The 24,206-nt window shown below is 49.6% G+C and overlaps 1 non-coding gene across 1 annotated transcript; it reads right to left on the minus strand.

The window, feature by feature from the left end:
• Positions 1–743: 743 nt before the first annotated feature.
• Positions 744–815, minus strand: TRNAD-GUC (transfer RNA aspartic acid (anticodon GUC)). The gene has a single exon. It is a non-coding gene; the product is annotated as a tRNA-Asp (tRNA).
• Between the last annotated feature and the right edge of the window lie 23,391 nt (positions 816–24,206).

The following is a 24,206-nucleotide window of genomic DNA, read 5'->3' on the forward strand; positions in this document are numbered from 1 at the left end:
AGACCTGGAAGGAAAGTTCAAATGGCGCGGCTTTATTTTAAGGTAGTATCTGGTAGTATCAGACCTACTCCTTGTCATGCACGTAATCCAGACGCAGACTTGGAAGCCGTCTGAGCTTTCATGTGACTTCTCATGGTACAGCTACACGGCAGTCACTGTTCGAACCTGACATCTAACATCATGCATGTCTGAATGTTTACAGATTTCGGGGGTGTTTGGATACACCCCCATAAATTTTAGTACCCGTCACATCGGATGTTTGGATGCTAATTAGGAATATTAAATATAGTCTAATTATAAAACTAATTACTCAGATGGAGTCTAATTCGCGAAACGAATCTATTAAGCCTAATTAGTCCATGATTTGACAATGTGGTGCTACAGTAACCATTTGCTAATGATGGATTAATTAGGCTTAATAGATTCATCTCATGAATTAGTATAGGGGTTCTGCAGTTAGTTTTATAATTAGCTCATGTTTAGTCCTCCTAATTAGTGTCCGAACATTCGATGTGATCCCTCCTAAAGTTTAGTACCCCGCATCCAAACACCCCGAAGGAATACTGCTACAGACCTCATCGGCGAAAGCTGAGCCGCCCGAATGAATACTGCTACAGACTTCATCGGCGAAAGCTGGCCGAACATACTAGTATGTGAAAATCGTCCGAGCAAAAAGAAAAGGGAACACGTTTGCAAGCTGCCAAGCTGCAAAAAGCTGGTTGTGCAGACAGGTGGAAAAAATACGCCGTTGCCGGGGATCGAACCCGGGTCGCCCGCGTGACAGGCGGGAATACTCACCACTATACTACAACGACTTTGTTACAGGAGAATAGAAACATTTATATCAGAAGAAATGTAACCATTACCATTTATCAAAGGGCCATTTATCAAATGGTATATTGCCCTGCAGATGTCCCGCATGGCATGTAGGAATTTACTGGCTGGTGGTACGACACTACGACTACCCCGCAGCTCGAGATTTCACCTTTTTGTGGCAGCCTCGCTGGGTGGGAATTGGGATGCTGTTGGTGTACATGAGCCCATCCTGCAAAGTCAAAGTAGAGTAGGAATGCAGAAGCGACCCCGCAGACCCGCACACTGCTACAGGGGTAGGGTTCGATCGCCGGTGCTGCATGCATGAGCCCACCTACATCATCATGGCATGCAACATTCAAAGTTTTGCAGGCAGCCATATATACCGGCGGCATCCAAGCCCGAGCAGGGGAGCAGAACCTCCTGCGGGCGCCATCCGCACGAACGTGCCTGCTCCAGTCTTGATAAAAAGGCGCAACCACCTCATTTACCCCCACGCGCTGTCGCTTGGTCAAAGTTGAAGCAAAGATATCGTGCACGCAGAGAGTAGGAGTACACCAACAAAAGGAACGAAAGGAACATGAACAGTGTCGCAGTTGCAGGAGATAGGACGTGAGCGAGGCAGAGGGTCAGAGGGAGAGGTAGCTGATCAAACCACTGGAGCCTGGAGACGAAGAACAGCATGCAGAATCGCAGTGTCGAAACGGCACCACGGTGACGAGCGCGAGGAGCATCGCGCGAGCCCAGAACAGAGATGCTACTGCTGTTGTTGGCACTGGGAGGCAGGAGGCTTAATGGCATCGCGCGCCCCATCTCCAATGCAATGCAATGCAAGGACGCCCCTGCCGGGCTGCCGGTGCACGCTGCGCAGCCCGGGCCTGGAGGCGCGTGGTGTGGCGTGGCGTGCGGGAGTGGTGGGCACCTACCAGTAATGAGGTAGCAATTTTCCTACCCGCACGCACGCACGCACGCATGCGATGCGTGTTTCTCCCCCGGATTTTGTTCCGGCCCGGCCTCTGCGCGCATGCCGCTCGCTGACCCCGCATCCAGTGGCGTTCGCCGTGGGCCGTGGCACGGGTGCGGCTCAACGGCGCACGCAGCGGGCAGCGGCGCAGCGCACCGGCGCGCACAGCCGGGGACTGGCGATGGACGCGTGGGTACACGTGGCGTGAGTAGTGGTGGGGTCTGCCTGCCGCCTTCTGCACGGACGAACCGAGCTAGACCGACGTACGCATGCATGCAAGCAGCGGCCGGCATCATCCTTCGCGTTCCATCTCGGCAGCATCTCCTGTCTTGTCCGTCAGTATAGTGCTGACCGCGCACTAGGCTCCCTGGCGACGCAGTGCCAGTGCGCAGTTGGCATGGCATCTTTCCTTTTGTCTATTCCTGCGGGCTGTGCGACGACGCGCGCTTTTGTCAGCGTGCACCGACGCTTGCCAAGGCCGGCGCGGGCGCCGCCGACTGGAACGCGCGATGCCGCTCGGCAGCCCCCAGTCCTGCATGCGTGCACAGAGAGAGGAAACCTCCACACAAAAGGAGGGGAAAGGAGCGGATGATTCAGCGTTTGCGAGACGGAATGCAGCTAAATTCACTGATACTTACCAGGGCAACCACAATGTTTTTGGCAAAACAGTCCATATTAGAGGGGTCCGCAGTGAGTAGTCCTTAGTTATGGAAAAAACTACAATGTTAGGAAGCAAGAAGAAAATTATCAAAGTAGAAAAAAAAATCATCTATCCCCACTTCTGATTGGCTGCAGTATACATGTGTAATATTTAAATGTACTATGGACGGGCCATAGCGTTATGGATGACTTTTGTTATTCCCTTCATATATATAGATTACTTGCACAATAATACTAAGTGGCTGACTACTTCTCTACCACATTGTGGTCGCCCTCGCACAGCTAGCACAGCAGTCCCTCTACATTGATACGCTGCATTTGCTGCGCTCTCTCTGAACTTCGATCAAGATGTTTACTGGCTCGACCTAATTTTTACGTAAGAAAACAAGCATACTGAGTTTACGGCTAGCAATTTTCGAATCATGCATTCATATCTACCACACTACATGCATTTTTTTGGAAGTAAAACTACTACATGCAGTCAATAGGCTGTTGTTGTACGCATGTCTACCTGCCTTTCGCAGCTAGCTTCGCGCTCAGCTATATAGACAGACGGCGCCCTGCTCCTGCCCGCCTATGCTTTCTTGGCATCTGTTGCGTCCCTGCACACAGCACAAGCCTTGCATTGATAGGTCTCGATCCACCGATCGCCAAATACCGGTACACGCTGCGCTATCCCTTTTTTTTATAGAATAGGAGGGCAAGTTCCTACTGATTATATATTAAAATTAAGGAAAAAGGAAAGTAAACAAGCCTGAAAAACCAACAAGAGAGAAAAGAGGGTGAGGAGACTAAGCTAAGGCTACAAACTAAAAGGCCATCAGGGGACCAAGAGGTTACAAAGTGTGCAGCCAAAGATTCATAGCTGGCACAGCAGAAGGACGCACTCTAAGCAGCAGTAAGGAAAATTCAGACATGAATTAGGGATCTATCCCATTGAACATCTAATCATTTCTTATTGTTCAAATGCTCCACGACATCATGATTATAACTTCCATGAAGAAGGGAACTGCAAGCTTGTCTCTGATTTACCTAAAAATTTGGAGGATCGGTCTGGTAATGATTATTGAGACTCCAATCAAATTCCAACATGCTTTGGCAAAGTTACATTAAAGAAAGAGGTGTGCCACGATCTCCATCTTTTGTAAGATTACAAAAGATGCATAGTTCGCAGGTGTATGAATCAAGATCCATACGTTTCCCTCTGAGAAGATCTCTTGTGCTAAAACGATCATTGAGCAATAACCAAAAGAGTACCTTATATTTCGTCTGCGCGATCCTGGCTGCGCGTGCATGCGCGCACGCACGATCTTTCTAGTCGAGGGGAGTGAGCGTACGATTATGGTACGAGTACCTGAGGTATAAGCATAATCCGACATCACCTATCCCTCGATTCTCTCGGGCCTGGCTTATGTCCGTTCACCTTGGGCAGAGGCTATGTACCTAGCTTCCTAGCTTGCACGTCTACTTTGCTATTTGTCTACCCCAGATCTGTGCCTGAATGCCTGATCACGAGCAGAGAGGCACGGACCGTGCTTGCGAGATTTTGTACTGTAAGAGACAGGGTTTAAAGTCAACCCTGGGTGTAGTAGCAGCCACGTCCAGCGGTTAAAGTCACCAGAATAGTCAGAATCATCAGAAATGTGGCTTTACTGAGGGAAGCTATTCTGATCATACTCCGCTACACATGGTGGCCTAACTGAGAGAGAGAGAAGTTGTCATTAATAATTTTCAATTTCAAGAAACAGAGAATACCTCTCAAGGGCCATTTCGCTACTCAACATAGGAGGACACAATATATACTCGATCAATAGCACTCCTTCCGTTCGTGTAAAATGTATGGCCTTTTGGATATCAATACATGCATGCATCCTTCGATGTGCAACTTTGAACACAACTTTTTATACGAGCAAGATACTAAAGCTTTCAAGATTAATAATGTTTGTAAAAAGTATTTTAGCAACAATTATGATGCTACTCTTTCATACATCAATAAAAATAATTTTAATTAAATTGTTACCAGCTATACGTGGATAATTGGATTGCATTGCACAATGCGTCAATTGCGTAATAAGTAGCATCAGAAATATATATTTTGAAACAAAGCGTCGAAGATATGTACCCTCTGGTCTTCTGATAATTCACGTGCTTGAGAAGTTGAGATGCTTGCAGTGTGCATGCTCCTGTGGTAACTACTCACGCATAGTGGTAACATACACTACTAGCTACTAGCAGTATGCGATGGAGAAACAGCCGGCCGGGCTGGCCCAACCATTGATGGTCGAGCTGAGCCCACGCCGTCGTGTTGCGCTCGCATCGATCGCAGATCCGCCGAACAAGCGCGCGTTTTTGGAGGGGACGGCGCAAAGCGCGCGTATACATCTGCAGATGCCGCCGCGCTCCCCTCCCCTGTCCCCGGTCTCGACGCGTACGTATAGCTAGCTGCTAGCTGCCTGGCTGGGGCAGAGCGCCAAGTACGCGTACGCATACGCCCAGCGCCGGTACGCGTACACGAAGTATATATATATAAGAAGATTGCGAAGAACTGCCAAGCAAACCGATGCATGGAAAAGTGGAAATAATTAAAGCTGAAAAGGTACCAGCCCGCTCAAGATTTGTTCGACATGTCACATACGCGCATGGCACGCCATCTATCAGTTCCATTTACAGCATCCAGCAGTGAGATACTATTCATATTCATGCCGCTACAAACCATGGTACTATTAGGTGGTCACGGCTCACATCTTATTGCACAGTATAGCTGGAGTGTCGGCGTTGTAGCATACCGCACCTCACCGTGCAATGATGCCATTAATTGTAGATGGTCCATCCGGGTACGGTGTAGCAAACGAACAAAAGAGGACTCTGGAATAATGTCACCTGCTTGTAGTAGTATCTGCTAAATGCTACTAATAGCACATGCAGGGTATATTAGTTGCCTCAAGCAACCTTAAACTTGTACTGATCTGTGTGTACTACTTCTAGTAGCTAGCTAGGATATGCGTGAGATATTTGATGTACGTCCTTTTCACATGACAGTATACACACAGCCATTGGATAAGCAACAGTAGTTGTGGCTAGAGACAGAGCTAATCACGCCTTCTTATTCCCTGCTGTGGGCTGTGGCCTTTTGCAGTAGCACTGTAGCAGTATGCCCATTAATTCTTCAAGGCCTCTGATCACTCGGCCACATGCTGAAGAGAACCACCACCCACAAGTTTGCAAGAAAGCAAGCAAGCTTACAACTACGAGGAGTGGGATGAGAGGCTAGCTGTGGTGCATAGTGACATGCATGCAGGCTATGCCGCAGTCAGAGGTATAGCATGGCGATGGCTATGCAAGCATGCACGCTCCCTTCCTGTGCCTCTCCAGCTTGCTTCCATCCATGGCCCCAGCAGAGGCAGCAGACCAGCCGCTGGCACAGGGGTATAGCGCAGCCGCAGCGAGCGCTGGCGATGCCACGCCCCACGCCAATCGAAAGCAAAGGTATAAAGGCGGCCGGCCTCCGTCCCCGGGCCATAAATGAGGGCACAGTGGCGTTGCATGCATTCGACCCCTGCGCAGCCGCTGAATATTCCCTGCCGCCGAGCATTAACAGCCAGAGTTTGAATGGTCGAGGACAAGCATCCTCCTCCTCCAGTACTACCACCCCATTCTGCAGTGCAGGGAAGGGACGCATTGCAAAGACCACACACACACAGCAAGCGCAGCAGCGAGGGGCCAAGCTAGCGCTGCACCAGAGCACCAGCTAGCTGCAGCGAGCGTGACCAATCGGAGCACCAGACAGAGAGAGGCGACGCATGTGAAATATAGTGGAGGATGCATTCAAGGAAGGAAGGCCGGCCTGACCATCTAGAATGCAGCAGCAAGGCCGGCCGGCCGGCCGCCGGACCGTCGTCTCTTCTTATCTTGTTTCGGTGTGGTACCGGCCGGCCGGCCAGATTATATTCCTTCTGCTGCATGTAAGGGTTTAGAAGGGGAATATATGTCTCTAATGCCAGTTATTGATTGATGAGGTGCAAGCAGGACCATTGTTAAGCACATCCGACGCACATCTGAGGCAGGCTGCACTTGCATATTATTGAGTGAGGCTGTGTGGGGATGCAGAATTTGGCATGTAGCACACCATTTTTTAAAGAAAATATTATTTTGAAAACCAACAGCAAGGATTCATCATGTGCTGGGTAAACTACTGAGGAAATGTTGCTGATGTGCCATGTGCAGTAACTATAGCTATACTTTCACAAATACTCCCACCGATTGCAAATATATATACAGGTCGTTTCAGAGTTGGCAGCCAGGATTAACTGAGCAGATAGGTGAAATGCCCATGCTAATCGTTTATCACCATGGTAGGTGTGCAAATAATGTTTTGTAACCTCCCATTTTCCCTTTACAGTGAATAACAGTCAAGAAAGGAAAAGGATAGAAGAAATGAGTTAAAGTTGCATTATTGGAACCATGGACTGACATATATTTGGAGAATATAAGAGAATGCTAAAACAACATACGTGTACTTGCAATTGGAGGTAGTAACTAGATAGTGCTTTGGAGAGGGAGCACAAACAAAATAGCTAAGCTCCCAAAAGGCACCAAGAGGAAGCAAACATGGATGCACTTTTGAGTTCCAGCTGCTAAACAATATATATGGTGGATAAGAGTAGTAGTAGAAATGTAGTAGAACAATACAACAAGGATAAAAACAGAGAGATTACATGCATACATCACAAAAGTGTAACTGATGCATTCCAGGCTCAAGACTTTAGACTACCTCCAACTCCACACTTACATACTAACGTAACAAAATGTTGCTCAAGAAGGCTATTGGAACCGAGATGTCTAACATCACAGAACAAGCTAGCTCCACGCCAAGAATGCGTCACTTACAGTCTCTTAATACCAAAGAAAAGAAGACCAGGAAAATTGAAACAAAAAGAAGCAAGAGAGGAAGTGGGAAAGCAATATCCCAAGATCGGGGTGCTGAACTGCTGATAATAAAGCTAAGAATAATCTAAGATACCTAGAAAAGAGAGACATGTATATATCTCGGACCATGACGCCTCAATTCCCCACGCGCTCACACCTCACACCGCCGGCCTCCATGCTCCTCGCGCACAGCTCGCAGAGCAAAGCAGCAGCGTGGTGGTGGGTGTGCGAGAGCTCACCGCGAGCTGCTCGCCGGCCGGCGGCCTCGCCTATCTGTTAGGCTTGTTTCGCTCCGGCTGCTCGCTTGGATCTCCAAATGCTGGCCAAGTTGCAGCTGCAGTGGAGCGGGTAGCGACGACGGCGCCCAGCTCCATTGGCGCAGGGAGGAGAGCAAGAAGATGTGGCATTTTCTCTTGAGCAGCTAGTTTAGTCTGAGGGTGAGGGGTAGAGAAGAAGACAATAGAGAAAAGGGGGTGGTGTTTTTATACTGCAAGCACAAGAGTGCGTAAAGACTAGAGAGAGAGAGAGAGAGAGAGAGAGAGAGAGAGAGAGAGAGAGAGAGAGAGAGAGAGGGGAAGGAGAAAGGGGAAGAGGGAGAAAGCAATGCTACGCAGCTACAAAGGCGAGCCTGACAAAGTCGACACCTTTCCTAGTAGAAATTGCAAAATTCATTGTAATGCTGCGTTGCACAGTACTACTACATGACTACGTACTACGTGTGCATCAGTCTTGTCTTGCATTGGCCCATGCACACACGGAATCCAAGATACATTTTCCCTCTACGCTAAATAATTCAGGTCTTTTAACTCTTTATACACTGATATATAGCCTGATACTACACACACGCATCTCTGCTCTGCAAATGTGTGTCCACACTCTTGAGTTGTGTTTATTTATACTCACAATCCCGTTTCACAGTTCTCATATAATTAACGCCCTTCACTAGCCAATACCGAAATTCCAACATTATTTTATGAAAATTGCATTGTAGTGGATCGTTCAACCCAGAACCAGCCTAGCTGGAAAGTGGAAACTCTCGTCTACCAATGCCTCGACACAGCAGAGCAGAGACTGCCTAGGTGGATGGAGTTAACAATAAGTAATTGATCATAAGCATGGTGTGGCCAGGCAGCCAGGGAGCACTTAATCGCAGCAGCTTTATCAGTCAGTGCGACTAATCCAGCATAACATTTTTTTTTCTAAAATAGCAAGAAGAAGGACCCTCGTACATACGCGTCCGTCACCCCTATAAATACATATTGCATATAGGAGTATGGAACAGCAGGTCTTAATTTTGATGGACTCACTAGCTGTAGGCCACTGTTATTAGAACTTTGGGTTTGATTGGTAGGCAGAGGGTATATACACTGCTTGGGAAAGCGTGTTCATTACCGGTTCCTAACCCTCTTTAATACCAGTTGCACAATCGGTATTGCTACTTCGGTACTAAAGGGGCCCCTTTAATACCGGATCAAATAACCGTACTAAGGGGGGTCTTTGGTACCAGTTGTTTATACCAACCGGTACTAAAGGTTTTTTTCTTTTCTGTTTCTTTTCTCATTTTCTTTTTTATTTCTTTATTCTATATTAGTAGTTTTCATGGTGAAAAAAATTTAATAGCTCTTTGCATGCCATCCTATTATGCACCCAACAAGCACTTATACGAATACAGACAAAACAAACAAAATACCTCTTGAACACGCAATTAGATCATGCATTTCATACATATAGCAGTCCAATACTTCAAATTGGTAGCAGCATGACTCAAACCGGTAGCACGACTCAAACTGATAGCAGACCATCTAGATAACAAAATAGTAGGACTCAAACTGGTAGTCTTTCATGACAGTAGTTCATCAAAATAAAAGAACAATAAGTAGTATAATTTCAGATATAGGAGCACTTCATCCATCCATCAGGCAAAGCAGCACCACCAAATGACAAGACTTGATCCAGAGAAAGGAAGAGAGAGAAGTACGAAACATACCTCAATTATCTTTAGAAAATAGGGCCAATGTCATGCACTCCAAAGCTTCGGATCTCTCGGCCTTTGCTTCTTCAGTAAGATCACTTGTGGGAGCACATAGTAAATCTCTATAATGGACTAGCATTTTACTGCTAGTGTTGATTTCACATGCATCGTAAGAGTACAACACTGCAAGTCCACTTGAATATTTCAGACATACTTCTACCATCAAATAATCTAACAAGCAAGCCAAATAAATTAACGGTGCCCGTCCCCGCATCCCGCCAGCTGCGCCCGCACCACCACGCCTCGTCAGCGTCCGGTGCCCCTCCCCCACGACCCGCCAGCCACCCTTTCTTCTAGCCGGCCGCCGCTCCAACTCGTCGGATCTCTGAGGCGCGCCTCAGAGGTCCGGCGAGGAGGAGCAACAGCTGGCTGGGAATAACGAGTGGCCGGCGGGTCGTGGGGGAGGGGCGGCTGGGCGCAGCTGGCAGGATGCGGCCGGGAGAGGGGCAGGTCCGGCAAGGGGAGAGAGAGAGGGAATCGCATCGGATCTCGTCGCCACCGCCGCCCTCGGATCTCATCGCTGCCGTCACCCCCGGATCTCGTTCGCGCCGTCGCCGCTCCAGCCGCGCTACTACATCCTGTCATGCCGAGCCCGCTAGCCGCCGCCGCTCCGTGCCCCGATGGTCGCCGCCACTGCCGCCGCTCCTCGTCTCAGGCACAAGGTGAGGTGCGAGCGGAGGGGGGAGGAGAGGGGAGGCTGGGAAGGGAGGGAGGGAGAGGGTTGGCAGCGGCGGAGGGAGGGAGGGGCCCGATGGCGGAGGGTGTGAGGGGGCTAGCGAGATAAGGAGAGAGGGAGGAGAGAAGTGGAACTAGGGGAGAGAAATGGAGAAGTGGCGGAGGGAGAGAGAGAGAGGGAGCGCGGACGTCAAGCGCGCTTACCTGGATTTGAGAAAGATTTCGGGTCTGGTCGGACCGGTATTAAAGGTCACCCATTAGTACCGGGTGGAGTCACTCATTAGTACTGGGTGGAGCCTCCACTCGGTACTAATGGGTGACCTTTAGTACCGGTTGGAGCTCACAACCGGTACTAAAGGGGTCACAGGGGGCTCTTGGAAAACTAACCGTTAGATCCGGTAGTGATGCTCACATTAGTACCACGTCAAAAATCAAGAGTTAGGATCAATGCTCAGTTTTCCAGTAGTGATATAACCACCTCTCCTAATCATCGAAGCTATTGTTTTCACTAAGCTAGAAACGAAAGCTGGCTTCAGTTGCTTGCATATGCACGCCACTCGCTCGTTAGGCCATGGATGGAAGCTTCACTCGCTTTCGCTCTCTTAATTCCTCTTTGCGCTTTGCACGCTGCAGGGCAAGGGTAACTACTATATTTTTAGCAGCTGGTCATAGGAACGGTGTCTTATTTTACTAGTATTTGCCTAGCTGGCTATCTAGCTGCTTGCGTCGCTTTCCTAATAAAGGTGCACGGTTTGGTGTGCGTATTGTAGAGTAGGATTTCACCCCATGCATGATAAGAAGAGAAAGGACGCCGCTGTTTTATTTGCCTGTGCTTCCTATCATGCTGCTATCATTGGAGAGAACACCTGTTACCACGTAGGGGTAGGGGACTGCGTAGTATACAATGATCCGCCTCATCGCTTACAGTGCCGATCACATGCATGCAGGCTTCAACAGAGCCACTGGTGAGAGGGATGGAGAAAAGCTTATATGTGTTCAACAATCAACACTGCATTACAAAATGTCTTGTCCATATATGGCCTGTTTTTTTTTCTTACACATTATTGCGGAGCCCGATGCTACTACTGGTGGTGCGTGGGGTATGCTCGGTATGGCTAGTTTGCTTAATTTTATGCAGAAAAATAAGCGTCGAACAGTAAAAAGCGGAGAAGAATTTCATGGCGCGGCGGCCTAGCAGGCAGGAATGGCCTGCCGGCCAATGAGAACATGCTCAGTGACAAACGCTGCAGAAGCAGCAAAGCGAAGGCATGAGGCATGAGCTAGTGGTGGCTCAGCAGGCAAGGCCATGTCACTTGGCAGCAATCAACAAGCAAGGGGAGCGAATCAACAAGGATGCATGCATGCATGCTATGCTTGCTTGCACTCACGCACACACAAAACACACAGCGATGGATGCTCCCCACCCAGCTCGTGTCGCCGTGCTGCATGCACGCAGGTCAGGGATTCCCTCTGCGTGCGTGTCGAGAACACAACACGCATGCGTCTCACGGGCACATGATGAAAGAAGCGCGCCCGGCATGCAGAGGGGCCAGAGGACATCTGACCTGAAGCAGCCGTACGACGTGATGACTTTAATTTGTGGACAACATTTATGTAGCATCAGTCAGTTACATATATCTGACGTGTCACCGTGGAGAAAATTATATTAACCGGTTCATTTCATTTTCCACGTACACGAATATTGCAAACGTTGTTTCGTTTCATGCGTGTAGATCGACGAGACGGATCCTACTATCCTAGGATTCCACCGCACTTTGCCCGCCGCATGGGCCTCACCCCGGCGAGGAGAGATGCTCCACACGAGCACATCACAAGTAAGCGGTAGGCAGAGAAGGGCGAGCCCGGCCGGCCCCAATGGCGGACGGAAAAAGCCGCTTCAGCTACTGGTCAGAACGGCTAGATTCGCTCGCGCGCGGGCGCGCCCTTTCTAGGAACGAAGACTTCGGTTTGTGGCTTTCAGGCTTTGCGGCCTTGTGCGTGCCGATCGAGCGCCCGAGCGTGCTCGCGGGTCACAAACCCCCGGCCCGGTAGTGGACTAGTGGTGCGTGTTGGGCTGTTGGCGGCTTGGCGTGACGGCGAGGAGTCAAGAAACGCAGCCGCTTTTTGCTGGTGGCAGCATGCAGCCAAAGGACCCGGCGGGGACGGCTCGGAATACTATATCCGTACTTCCTGTCCCTGGTCTTTTCGCCCTTTCTCTTGCCGGTTTGGTTTCGTGCCGGCATGCATTGCATGCGACCTCGTGACGGGCTACTTCATTTTCCTCCGTTTGTAAACAAAATCGTCTCTATGTCCGTTTATATGTGAGGTCGGTCGATCCATTTGTCGAAGCAAGTCGTCCGAACCGTGGAAACCAGATGAGTTGTCATGCCTTTTCAGCAAATCTCCGGTGTTCAAGGGAGAGGTTTTCGGATTTGTGCTGATCATCTAAAATATCATATTAATGCACTATCAAGATTATATTCGATGGTTTATCTAGTGGAACTAGTTTTACATTGTAGATATTTATAGGTTTTTCTATAAATTGAACAAATTTGGAGAAATGTGACTTAAAAAGACTAAAATGACTTTTAATTTGGAACTGAAGGAGTAGAAAACTAATGGTAGTACAATGTTGTAATTAATCTACTAAGCTCTTGTATTCTCACGCACCATCGTAATAAACATCCAATTACCATGAGAGAGCACGAAAGACCATGCCCGTTCCGTTTCATGCCTGGCTTTTCGAGTTTCCACTGTTAATTACTTAAATTAGAGCCTGGAAGGCCTACTACCGCCTACCAAACACCCCCTAAACAGCCAGCGGGGGGGGGGGGGGGGGGTTGACGAGGCAGGAACGGAATATTGGACGAACAACGAAACAACGACGTTGTACTCGTACACCGTTTGGATGCATCCGACAACGACGCCATAGAAAAGTTAGCGGGAACCTAAGCGCATGTACATTGGCTACTATCTGCAAACACTTACCACATCACATACAGACAGTAACACAGGCAAATTATACAATACTTCATTAATATGTAGTTGGTATACTATTTAATTCATGCATGAACCTATAAAATCATGATGATTAAGTATGAACATGATCTTTATATACCGTTTTCTTGCTTGTTGACATAATATGTGGTGTAATGTACAGTCCTATTAGGACTATAATATGAATTTTTATTTAGTTTGTCTTATTATCTTCCTAGTAAAAGAACTCTGTATAATTCCTATCTTCATCAAGGGTCATTTTGTAAAATAGCAAAGATCTTTTTTAAACTACGGTGACCGTCTCGTCCTCATCTCTATTGTGTTGATTCTCTCCTATCAATCTCTCTCTCTCTGTCGGTGTTTTTGACCGGCAACCCGCCTAGAGGTTCCCTAGGTGGTCTTTTATGCGGTAAGGGTCGTCGAGAATCAAGGAATCAATGGTGACGCAAGGAACACGATTTAGACAGGTTCGGGCCGCTAGATCGCGTAATACCCTACGTCCTGTGTGTTGGTTTGTATTGATGTATGTTCTGGTCATGAGGATTGTGTTTGAGGGGGGTCCCTGCCCGGCCTTATATACCCAGGAGGGCAGGGTTACAAGTCTGAGTCCTAGTCGGGTACTATTATAGAGTTCTACTCGGTATCGGCCCGAGTAGTTTTCCATAAACATACAAGACTAGTCCGAGAAGGATACGCCTATCCTTGTTCTGATCATGTCCGAGTACGTCCCTTAGTGGGCCATCCAAGGCCTACCCGTGGGTCTGGGGAGTATGTCCGACAAGCCCCCGAGTACTTTGTAGTCGTGCACCATAGTCTTGGGCACTGCAGGCACTACCCGAGTAGTTTTGCAGACTGAAGTGCTCGAGTACTGTCGTGTGGCTGGAAGGTACTCCTTCTGCAGCTTCGAGTTGTCTCTGTTCCTGAGTAATTTTATATGGTAGTGCAATGTCAATCGCACTCCATATGGAGTAGCCCCCGAGCCTTAGGTTGAGTCGAAGAATCAGGCTTAGGGTCAAACCAACTTTTGCCCATTTTACCCTCAGAGATCTTGAAAAAGAAAAAATTGTCCAACGGGTACGGTACTCGCAGCCCCCGAGCACTTAGGCGATTCCTGTCGTTGAAGTGGTCAGCAGTCCGTTGAAAGCAGTAGCCGTTGGGTGTTTATTGCGATTAATACGCGATTAATCTGTCCGTTGCGCAACTGACGCGTCGAATCCGGAGCTGGCGGAGATAAATATGGAAAGCCCCTCTTCGGTTGCTATTACGCCGCACGAGCATTAGATCTGTTCTTCCTCCTCCTCCGCGCCTCCACTCGGTGCTTTACCGCTGCCAGTGCTGCCCCCTCCGCCATTGCCGCTTTTTGAGATAGATCCGAGTGGAAGTCTCTTCCTTAACTTGAGGTTGAGTCCATCGAATGCGCTCCAAGAAGATGGGCAAGAAACCCGAGAAGATACAAGGCAAGGCTCCGGCGATGGGCAAGGTCAAATCCAAGAAGGGGAAGGAGTTGGTGCTGCCGGCGCCGAAGGTGGGGCCGACGAACCAGACTGCTCCGCCGCCACTTGGGGTAACTTGGCAACACTCGGTGATGAAGGAGGAAGCAGTCCAAGCGCTAGTTGATGCCAAGCTTCTTCAGCCGAAAGGGATCCTTGAATGGCGCCCCGCGTTTCCCAATGCGTGGCAGTTTGAAGAACATCCTGCCGAGACGGTGATGCTTGCACATTTTGTGGAAAGGGGATTGGCCGTGCCCACCTCCGACTTCTTCAGAGGTATTCTCGAGTACTACAATCTTCAGCTCGTCCACTTGAATCCCAATGGAGTACTGCATATGTCTATATTCGTACATCTGTGCGAAGTTTATCTGGGAGTGCCTCCAAGTCTTGAGTTGTTTAGGAAGCTGTTTCGTTGCAAGCCTCAGCCGAGTGCCCAGCGGACGGAAGTCTTTGGAGGTGCCGGGTTCCAACTCAGGAACTTGAATGCGTATATTGAGTATAATCTGACGGACTCCCATGGGGATTGGAAGAAAAGGTGGTTCTACATCGGGAACCATGATCCTCGCCTGCTTGTGGTGACTGGTCACGCGCCCAAGCATGCAGAGAACTAGGTAAGCGAGCCCGAGGACACCCTAGAGCTCGATCACTTGATGCAGCAGATCACCGAGTTGAAGCCACTCGGTTTGACGGGGATCAACGTGGCGGCCAGCTTCCTGAAGAGAAGGGTCCAGCCACTTCAAAAACGTGCTCACTCGGGAAGTGAGTACGGAGGTCTGAAAGATCCATCGCGTATGTCTGATGAGGACATATCTGATGATGACGTAGAGGCGCTGCTGGCTAAGTTTTTTAGGACTTATCAGGGAGTACCAGTAATCCCTGCAGCCCTTCGCCAATATGAATCCTGGTACGAGCCAGAAATGGTAAGTATGTTCCTCCTGACCTGTTCTTCTTTGACTTGTGATTCTTGTTTGCTGACACCGATTTGTTGTTTGAAGTCCCGAGTTCTTACCGGCTACTTGGTGCAGTCGGAAGAAGAGTCGGAAGCCGTTGTCGAGGAGTCAGAGGACGAGCCTTCACCTCCTGTCAAGAGATGCAGATTAGTCCGCAAGATGTCTGCGGCTAAGTCTGCTTCAACCCCTGAGAAGTCTCGGGGTACCAAGGTATAGAGTCGGTAACTTGTGTATTACTGATGAACTTGAAATTCGTTATTGATGTGGTGAATCTTGTCTTGGTTCGCGAAGGCTGTAGATGAGGCTGTTTCTGAAGAAATGGCAGTGTCCGACCCCGAAGTCGGTGATGGGGCTGTCGACACAGTGCCAGAGAGGGTGCCATCAACAGAAACTGCGGTAGCCCCCGAGTTAACCGCGCCAACTCCGTCGGCTGCCATGCCGCCCATTGCTGAGCAGGTGGTTCTGGGGCTGCCTATTGGAGTAACGAAGGAGGTGTCACCAGTATTTGCTATTGGCACCTTGCTGTCAAATGTGATCGCTAGCAGTAAGCGTTGTCCCTTCCGATTGTTTTCATTTGAGTAGTACTATTGGTCTTGACTTCGATTTTGTAGGTCTTGGTGAGAAGACGGTGCCGGTGGCTGTTCCCGCAGCTCCTAGTACTCGGCCGCCTGTCGCCGAGAAGAAGCATGTGCGACTGCCACCGCGTTCAACCCGGTGAGCCTCCTTGTCTTGTTGGATGCCGTTGGATTGTCTTTAAATCATGTAGTGACACTTTGTTTGGCAGGGATGCAGAGGAGACTATCCCTGTAGAGACAGGGATAGTGCCGAAACCTTTGACTACAACATATATTCCTCTGGAGGACTTCATTGTTGAAGAAATACCCGAGGTTGACGCCGGCCGTCTTGGAGCTACTATGTCGATGCTTCAAGACGTGATTCGCTCAGTGGAGGTTCCTGCTGCTGCATCAGGCTCGGGGAGTGCTGGCCTACCATCATCTTCTGGCGGAGTGTTGGCTGTTGTTGAGAAATCCAAACAAACGACTGCTCCCGGTAAGTGCCTGTAATCTGTTTATTGTTGTCGTAGTCGATAGCTGACATGGTAAATGTTGTAGGTGCTGCTCTGGATACAATTCCTCATCTTGTGGAGAGTACCCAAAGGCCAGTACTCAGTCTGCCTTCTGACTTGGAGTTCCAGAGGGCCATTGATGTTTTCCGGGGCTTCCAGGTAGATATTGTTGATGTTATTGCATGACCCGAGTAGTTTGTGAGGCGTGAAACTCACCACACCATACTCGGATTTTTCAGGAAAGAAACCATCAGCTGGAGCAGGAATGTGCCCGACTGACAGAAGCTCTTCGGGTTCATGAAGTCGGGGCGAAGTCCTTTGCCGTGGAACGCGCGGATCACACGGTTCTGCAGGATAAATTGGAGAGCCGCTACAAGTCCTTGAACAAAAAGTATCAAGGTAAGCATTGCGACTACTTTGGGTGTGTCCAACTGTAGTTGGTTGTGGCCTGAGTTCTTTTGCTTTGTAGAGCTCAAGAAGCAGGAGGCGGCTGCAAGGAGCCAAGTTATTGATTGGAGGAATGCTCATGACTGAGTGACAGATGAAGCTGAACATCTTCGGGCCGCGCTCACTGAAGCACAAGCTGCGTGCGAGCACCAGCGGGACCGAAAGATGCAGAATGGCGTGATGCTCGCCATGGCCATGGTGGCATGTAGAGATCATGCCCAGACCTTGGGAAGACTTCGGGGTGAACTCCAAGAGCTGTCTGGAGCAGCCGAAGACTTGGTGAATGCCATAGCCCCCATGGAGGAAGGCGCAGGACCGCAATCGCTAGTAGAGCGACTAAGAGCTGCCCTGAGTAAAGTGGTGGGACTTTGCAAGACTGTTTGCAAACAGGTGCTTGCGGTTGTGAAGTCCTACTACCAGAGGGCAGACTTGGCGGCAGCTGGTGATGGCGTGGCTCGCAACTGCACAGAGGAGGCTTATGCGCAGTACCTTGAGGAGGCGGAGCCTATTGCAGCCAAGATGTCGGAGTTTGTCTCCTTAGAAGAGCTTTGAACTTGTATTTGAATACATTGATATTTTGAAATGTCGAGCCTTTTGGATTTGTTGTCGTTGTCTTGCAAAGAGTAGTTGTTGTTTACTCCATTTTGTCGAAACTCGAAGTATTGCAACTTAGCTGTGCCCGACCCTCTGGGGAGGGGATTCATCTTGCCCGACCTTGAGTCTTGGGGTCAGCTAAGCCTGATCCCTTCGTGGGTGAAAACTCCGTCTCGCCCAACCCCGAGTCCTGGGGTCGGGAGAGCTTGACCTCGTTGAGGGTAAAAACTCCACCTCGCCCGACCCGAAGTCCTGGGGTCGGGAGAGCCTGACCTCGTCGAGGGTGAAAACTCCACCTCGCTCGACCCTGAGTCCTGGGGTCGGGAGAGCCTGACCTCGTCGAGGGTGAAAACTCCGCCTCGCCCGACCCCGAGTCGTGGGGTTGGAAGAGCCTGACCTCGTCGAGGGTGAAAACTCCGCTTCGCCCGACCTTGAGTTTGGAGTAGTCGAAGCCTTCGACATGTAGGCTATGCTTGGCTTGTAGTCCCGAGTGTCGAGTAGTCGTAGTGCTGTTTGAGTACTCGTCTTCTGAGGGACACGGGTGTACTGTACTCGTCTGTCCTTTGTGGATGTACGGGTGTACTGTGCTCCTTTGTCCTTTTCGGATGCACGGGTGTACTGTGGTCCTTTGTCGGTTGTGGCATGAGTGCAGTCACATGGGCAGAGTCAGGAGTCGTCAGACTTATTGATCACGGGTGCACAGTAACTCTTGGGCCGGTGGTAGTTGGAGCTTTCAGCTATAAATAGGGCCATCTGGTGGGTGGACCAATTCAAGCTCCTGAGTAGCGATGGATTGCCTGCGGTTGCTTCTGTTTGAGTGTAAAGAGCCATCAAAGAGTGCACCGGTGCTAGAAGATTCCTCGTAGATTGAGGCCACCTTCCCTCCACAGACTCCTGCGCTCGTAGGGATAGCAAGAATCCTCGTAGGAGGTTTGTTCGCACGCCTCATCTTGCAGCTCCTGATCCAGTGGAGTACGCGCTGGAACTCACAACGAGTGATGGGTGACGAGTGCCGCGGTCTTCATCCCGCTCTGAAAGAGGTGAGGTGCGGCCGTAGAGTAGATGGGCTTCGCAAGGCTAGCAAAAGAGCAGCCTTGGTTCCCTCTAGGCGCGTCTTGCCGGATTTGGCGTTGCCGCTGTCCAGGCGATGGCGGTGATGGAGTACCTGGCAGTGCCTTGGGTAGGATACCTGGGCGTGGCTGCGTTTTGCGCAGCTTCCTTGCGTGTGGGCCCTTCCTGCGGTCGGCAGACCTGAGTGGCCTTGTGATATAGTAAAAGCCTGAGGCTTAAATGCAGCCCGCCAGTAGGCAGTTGCTTGTAGTTTTCATGTAAGCCGAGTCCTAGTACTCGTATGTAACTGGATGTACTCTTGTTTCAGTAAAGATTGATGTGAAGATTTTGTATCAGGGCAAGGATCCTCGTTGTACTGATAGCTCGTCGGAGCTAACACCCCTTGAAGTCGGTATTCGAGTAGTCATCCCGGGTAGTTGCCTTGAAGTGAGTACTCGAGTGCTGCTATGGGTAATAGCGACAGAGGTGTTCTATATTCCAGGAGTTTGGCACCTGTTCTCCTGAGAGCTCTTGGAGTCTGTAAGATCCGGATCCTGTAACCTTTGATACAATGTAAGGACCTTCCCACGGTGAATTGAGTTTATGCAATCCTGACGTGTCTTGGATATGCTTAAGGACCATATCGCCCGAGTTGAAAGATCTTTCCTTGACGTTGCGATCGTGATAACGCCTTAAACCGTCAAGGTATCTGGCAGATTGCACTAGTGCTGCGCATCTTGTTTCTTCCAAACTGTCTATATCCGTTCGCCGCGTTTCTGTTGCAAGCTCTTCGTCGTATTGTTCAACGGATGGTGATTGCCACATTATGTCGGCGGGTAGTATGGTTTCTGAGCCAAATACCAGAAAATAAGGTGATAGTCCCGTAGTCTTGCATGGTTGGGTACGTAGGCCCCACAAGGCATTGGGTAACTCTTTGAGCCATCGGCCGCCTTTGGTGTTGCCGACGTCATGTAGTCGTTTCTTCAGAGCATCGAGTATCATGCCATTAGCACGCTCGACTTGCCCGTTGGCTCGCGGATGAGCAACCGAGACATAGCGGACGTCGATGCCGCTGTTCTCGCAATATTCCCAAAAGTCGTGATTATTGAAGTTTGACCCGAGATCTGTGATAATCCTATTGGGAAAACCATTGCGGTGTACGATTTCATCCAAGAAGTTGAGGACTCGGTCTGCCTTGGGGCAAGTGACTAGTTTGACTTCGATCCATTTGGTGAACTTGTCGATTGCCACGAGCACTCTGTTGAATCCTCCTGGCGTAGTTGGTAACGGGCCAATCATGTCGAGCCCCCAGCAGGCAAATGGCCATGTTGGAGGTATTGTGACTAGCTTGTAAGCCGGCACATGTTGCTGTTTTGTGAAGAATTGACTACCTTTGCATTTTTGGACTAGTTGCTTGGCGTCGGCCAGAGCCATTGGCGAGTAGAACCCTGCTCTAAAAGCCTTGCCAACTAGTGTCCTCGAAGAGGCGTGGTTGCCGCAGATTCCTCTGTGAATCTCTTCTAGGATTTCTTGGCCATCTTCTCTGGTGACGCACTTCATGAGTACTCCAGATGATGCACCTTTCCTGTTGAGCTTGTCTCCGACTAGAACGTAATTCTTTACTCATCGGGAGATTTGCTCAGCTTTATTCTTGTCGGATGGTAGCTGGTGATCTTTGATGTAGTCGATGAAGTGTGTCCTCTAGTCGACTTCTATCATCATGATCTCTCGGGAGGCGTCAGTAGTCGGGACTACTGGCGGTGTGACCTGTTCAGGTATGGATGGCTTGCGTAGTTCGTGTACGAAAATTCCTGCTGGAACTTCTGCACGAGTTGAGCCCATTTTGGATAAGATGTCGGTGGCAACGTTGTTGTCGCGGACGATGTGATGGAACTCCAAGCCGGAGAATTTGTTTTCCAGTTTACGGACTTCTTTGCAATAAGTGTCCATGTTGTCCTTGTTTCGGTCCCACTCGTCATTGACTTGGTTTATGATGACCAGGGAGTCGCCGTACACCAGTAGTCGTTTGATGCCGAGGGAGATTGCGAGGCGAAGGCCGTGTAGCAGTGCTTCGTACTCGGCTTCGTTATTAGATGCTTCTCAGAATATCTGCAGCACGTACTTGAGTTGGTCTCCCTTGGGGGAGATGAGTAAGACGCCTGCGCCGGCTCCTTCAAGTTTGAGGGATCCATCGAAGTACATTACCCAATATTCTAGTCGTTCGATTGGAGTTGGAACTTGATTTTCGATCCACTCGGCTATGAAATCAACCAAAGCCTGAGACTTGATGGTTGTCCTTGGCTTGAAGCTCAAAGTGAGAGCTCCGAGTTCAACTGCCCATTTGGAGATTCTACCCGTGGCATCTCTGTTATGGAGAATTTCGCCGAGCGGAAAGTCGGAGATAACCGTGATGTTGTGCTCTTGGAAATAATGGCGCAGCTTCCGGGAGGTGAGCAGAATAGCGTATAATAGCTTTTGTATCGGTGAATACCAAGTTTTGGAGTCCGAGAGTACTTCACTGACGAAGTAGACAGGTTGTTGGACCTTGTAAGCGTGGTCCGGTTCAGACCGTTCGACTACTATTGCCGTGCTGACGACATGAGTAGTAGCAGAGATGTATAGGAGCAAGTCTTCGTTCAGCGAGGGAGTGGTGAGTACAGGAGGTTTTGACAGAAAGTTTTTGAGTTGTGTAAATGCCCTCTCTGCCTCTTCCGTCCATTTGAACTTGTCCTGGCATTTGAGAAGCTTGAAGAAGGGTAGTCCTCGTTCTCCAAGTCTCGAGATGAACCGGTTGAGAGCGGCCATGCAGCCTGTGAGTTTCTGCACATTCTTAATGCTGGCTGGTGCCTGCATGTTTGTGATGGCAGATATCTTCTCCGGGTTGGCCTCAATGCCGCGATGGCTAATGATGAACCCGAGTAATTTGCCGGAAGGTACTCCGAAGACGCACTTAGTGGGATTGAGTTTCCATCGGAAAGCGCGGAGACTGGAGAAAGTTTCCTCCAAGTCGGCAATTAGTTCCTCCCAGTGTCTTGTTTTGATGACGACGTCGTCAACATAAGCTTCGTCATTGCAATGAAGCTGCTTTTCGAAGCACATCTGTATAGCCCTTTGGTAAGTTGCTCCTGCGTTCTTGAGTCCGAAGGACATTGTTTTGTAGCAGAAAGCTCCAAAGGGTGTGATGAACGCTGTTTTGGCTTGATCTTCCTCTTTGAGGCTTATCTGATGATAGCTGGAGTAGCAATCGAGGAAGCATAGCAAGGCGCACCCGGCGGTGGAGTCGACCACTTGATCAATCCTGGGTAGCCCAAAAGGATCTTTCGGGCAGTGTTTGTTGAGGTCGGTGTAGTCGACACACATTCTCCATTCGTTGTTTTTCTTACGAACAAGCACAGGATTGGCGAGCCAGTCAGGATGGAAGACTTCCTTGATGAATCCTGCCGCGAGTAGCTTGGCTAACTCTTTTTTGATTGCTTCTCGCCTGTCTTGAGCGAACCGACGTAGTCGTTGCCATTTTGGAGTAGCTTTGGAATCGACGTTGAGAGAATGCTCGATCAGTTCCTGGGGCACACCTGGCATGTCGGCCGGCTTCCAAGCGAAGATATCGTGGTTAGCTCGAAGGAAACTGACGAGCGCGAATTCCTATTTAGGATCCAGCCCTATTCCGATCAGGGCTATCTTGGAAGGATCACCGGTCTGGAGGTCGATTGATTTGAAGTCTTGTTCACTGGCAGGTTTCACCTTTGTGGAGCCCGACTTGTTTTCCGGGATCTCTAGTTCGGTGGGATGGAGTTTCTTTGAAGCTGTGAAAACTTGCTGCATGGGACTAGGAGATTGAGTAGTCGCAGCAATTTCCACGGCTTCAATGTCGCACTCATAGGATCTCCGGAGATCTCCTCGTAGCGTGAGCTCTCCTTTGGAACCTGGCATCTTGAGTACCAGGTAGACATAATGTGGTATGGCCATAAACTTGGCTAGTGCTGGCCGTCCGAGTATGGCGTGATAAGATGTCTCGAAGTCAGCGACCTCGAATCTGATGTACTCGGTGCGGTAATGTTCCTTGGTGCCGAAGGTGACTGGAAGGACAACTTGTCCCAGTGGTATGGCCGCGTTTCCGGGAACAAAACCGTAGAAAAGTGAATCCGTTGGAGTAAGCATTTCAGTGATGTCGAGGCACATTTTCCTTAATGTTTTGGCGAAGATAACGTTGAGGCCGCTCCCGCCGTCGATGAGTACTTTGGTTAACTTTGAACCTGCCACGACTGGATCCAGGACTAGTGGAAAACGGCCTGGTTCTGAAAATTTTGTCCATTGATCTTTTCTGCTGAAAGAAATCGGAACTTCCGACCACTTTAGCGGTGTGGGGTCCGTCGGCTCGATGGCCATGATCTCCCTGAGTACGAGTTTGTTAGCTCGCTTGGATGCAGTGCCGGGAATGCCGCCAAAAATGACGTTGACGGTTTTTGAGGCTGGTTGGAAATCGCCGTCCTCATCTTCGTCGTTGCGGGCTTTGTTTTTACCCTTGTCTTTGTTTTTGGCGTACTCTTCAAGAGTTGGTGGTGCGGGCAAGTCTTGCATGACTCGGCACATGCTGTAATAGTCCAGTGCGGAGTGCTTGCTAGTCGGGTGCCATGGGCACTGCTTTTTGAGTAGCTCCATGAAGGTTGGTCCGTTGTCGTTTTTGCGATGTCCCTTTTTCCTGGAGCTGGTCATGGCAGCAACAGTGTTGTCGGGCTTCCTTTTGCGATTATGGTTACCTGGATAGGAGTTCCGAGCATCGTTATGCCGAGTTTTATCTGTGTCATTGTTGTGGATGTTGTTGCGTCCGCGGTTACGATGGGAACCAAACCGTTCTCGTTCTTTGTCTTCTTCATCGGCCCACTGTTGCACCATGAGCTTGAGTTCTTTGACATCGGCTGGTCGTCGGCGACCGAAGTCTTGGTATGTTCGTCGATCATAGAGTCCGTTTTGGAAGCACTCAATGGCGTCTGCTTCGGAGATGTCCACTATGGTAGCCTTCTTTTCAAAGAACCGTCGCAGATAGTCGCGCAGGGTCTCGCCCTCTTTCTGCTTAATTTGTCTTAAGTCGATCTTGTTGCCTGGTCTAGCCATGGAGCCGACAAAGTTGTTGGTAAAAGCCTTTGTCAAGTCTGCCCAAGAGTCAATGGACTTGGGTTTGAGTGACTCGATCCAGGTCAGTGGTGCGGGTTCCATGCATATGGGGAAATGAATGACTTTGGTGTCGTTGTTACCCCCGGCTGCTTGGACGGCTAGCGAGTAACAGCGTAGCCATTGATCTGGGTCTTGCTTGTCGTCGTACTTGGTAATGCCGGTTGGTTTGAACTTTTCGGGTAATTTTGTTTTCATTACCCGGTTTGTGAAAGCAGGAAAGTGGTTGTAGCTGTCGACTTCCCGTTCGCGCCGACTGTTGATGATTTCTCATAGATCGCTGAAGTTGGACATCTCGCGGATCTTCCGAGTGGGGCGAATACTTTTAACCGAGTTGGTGCAGCTGGCTTCACCCACATCCTTCTGTTGAGTA

Source organism: Setaria viridis, chromosome 5 (assembly GCF_005286985.2).
Source record: "Setaria viridis chromosome 5, Setaria_viridis_v4.0, whole genome shotgun sequence".
NCBI classification, from domain to species: Eukaryota; Viridiplantae; Streptophyta; class Magnoliopsida; order Poales; family Poaceae; genus Setaria; species Setaria viridis.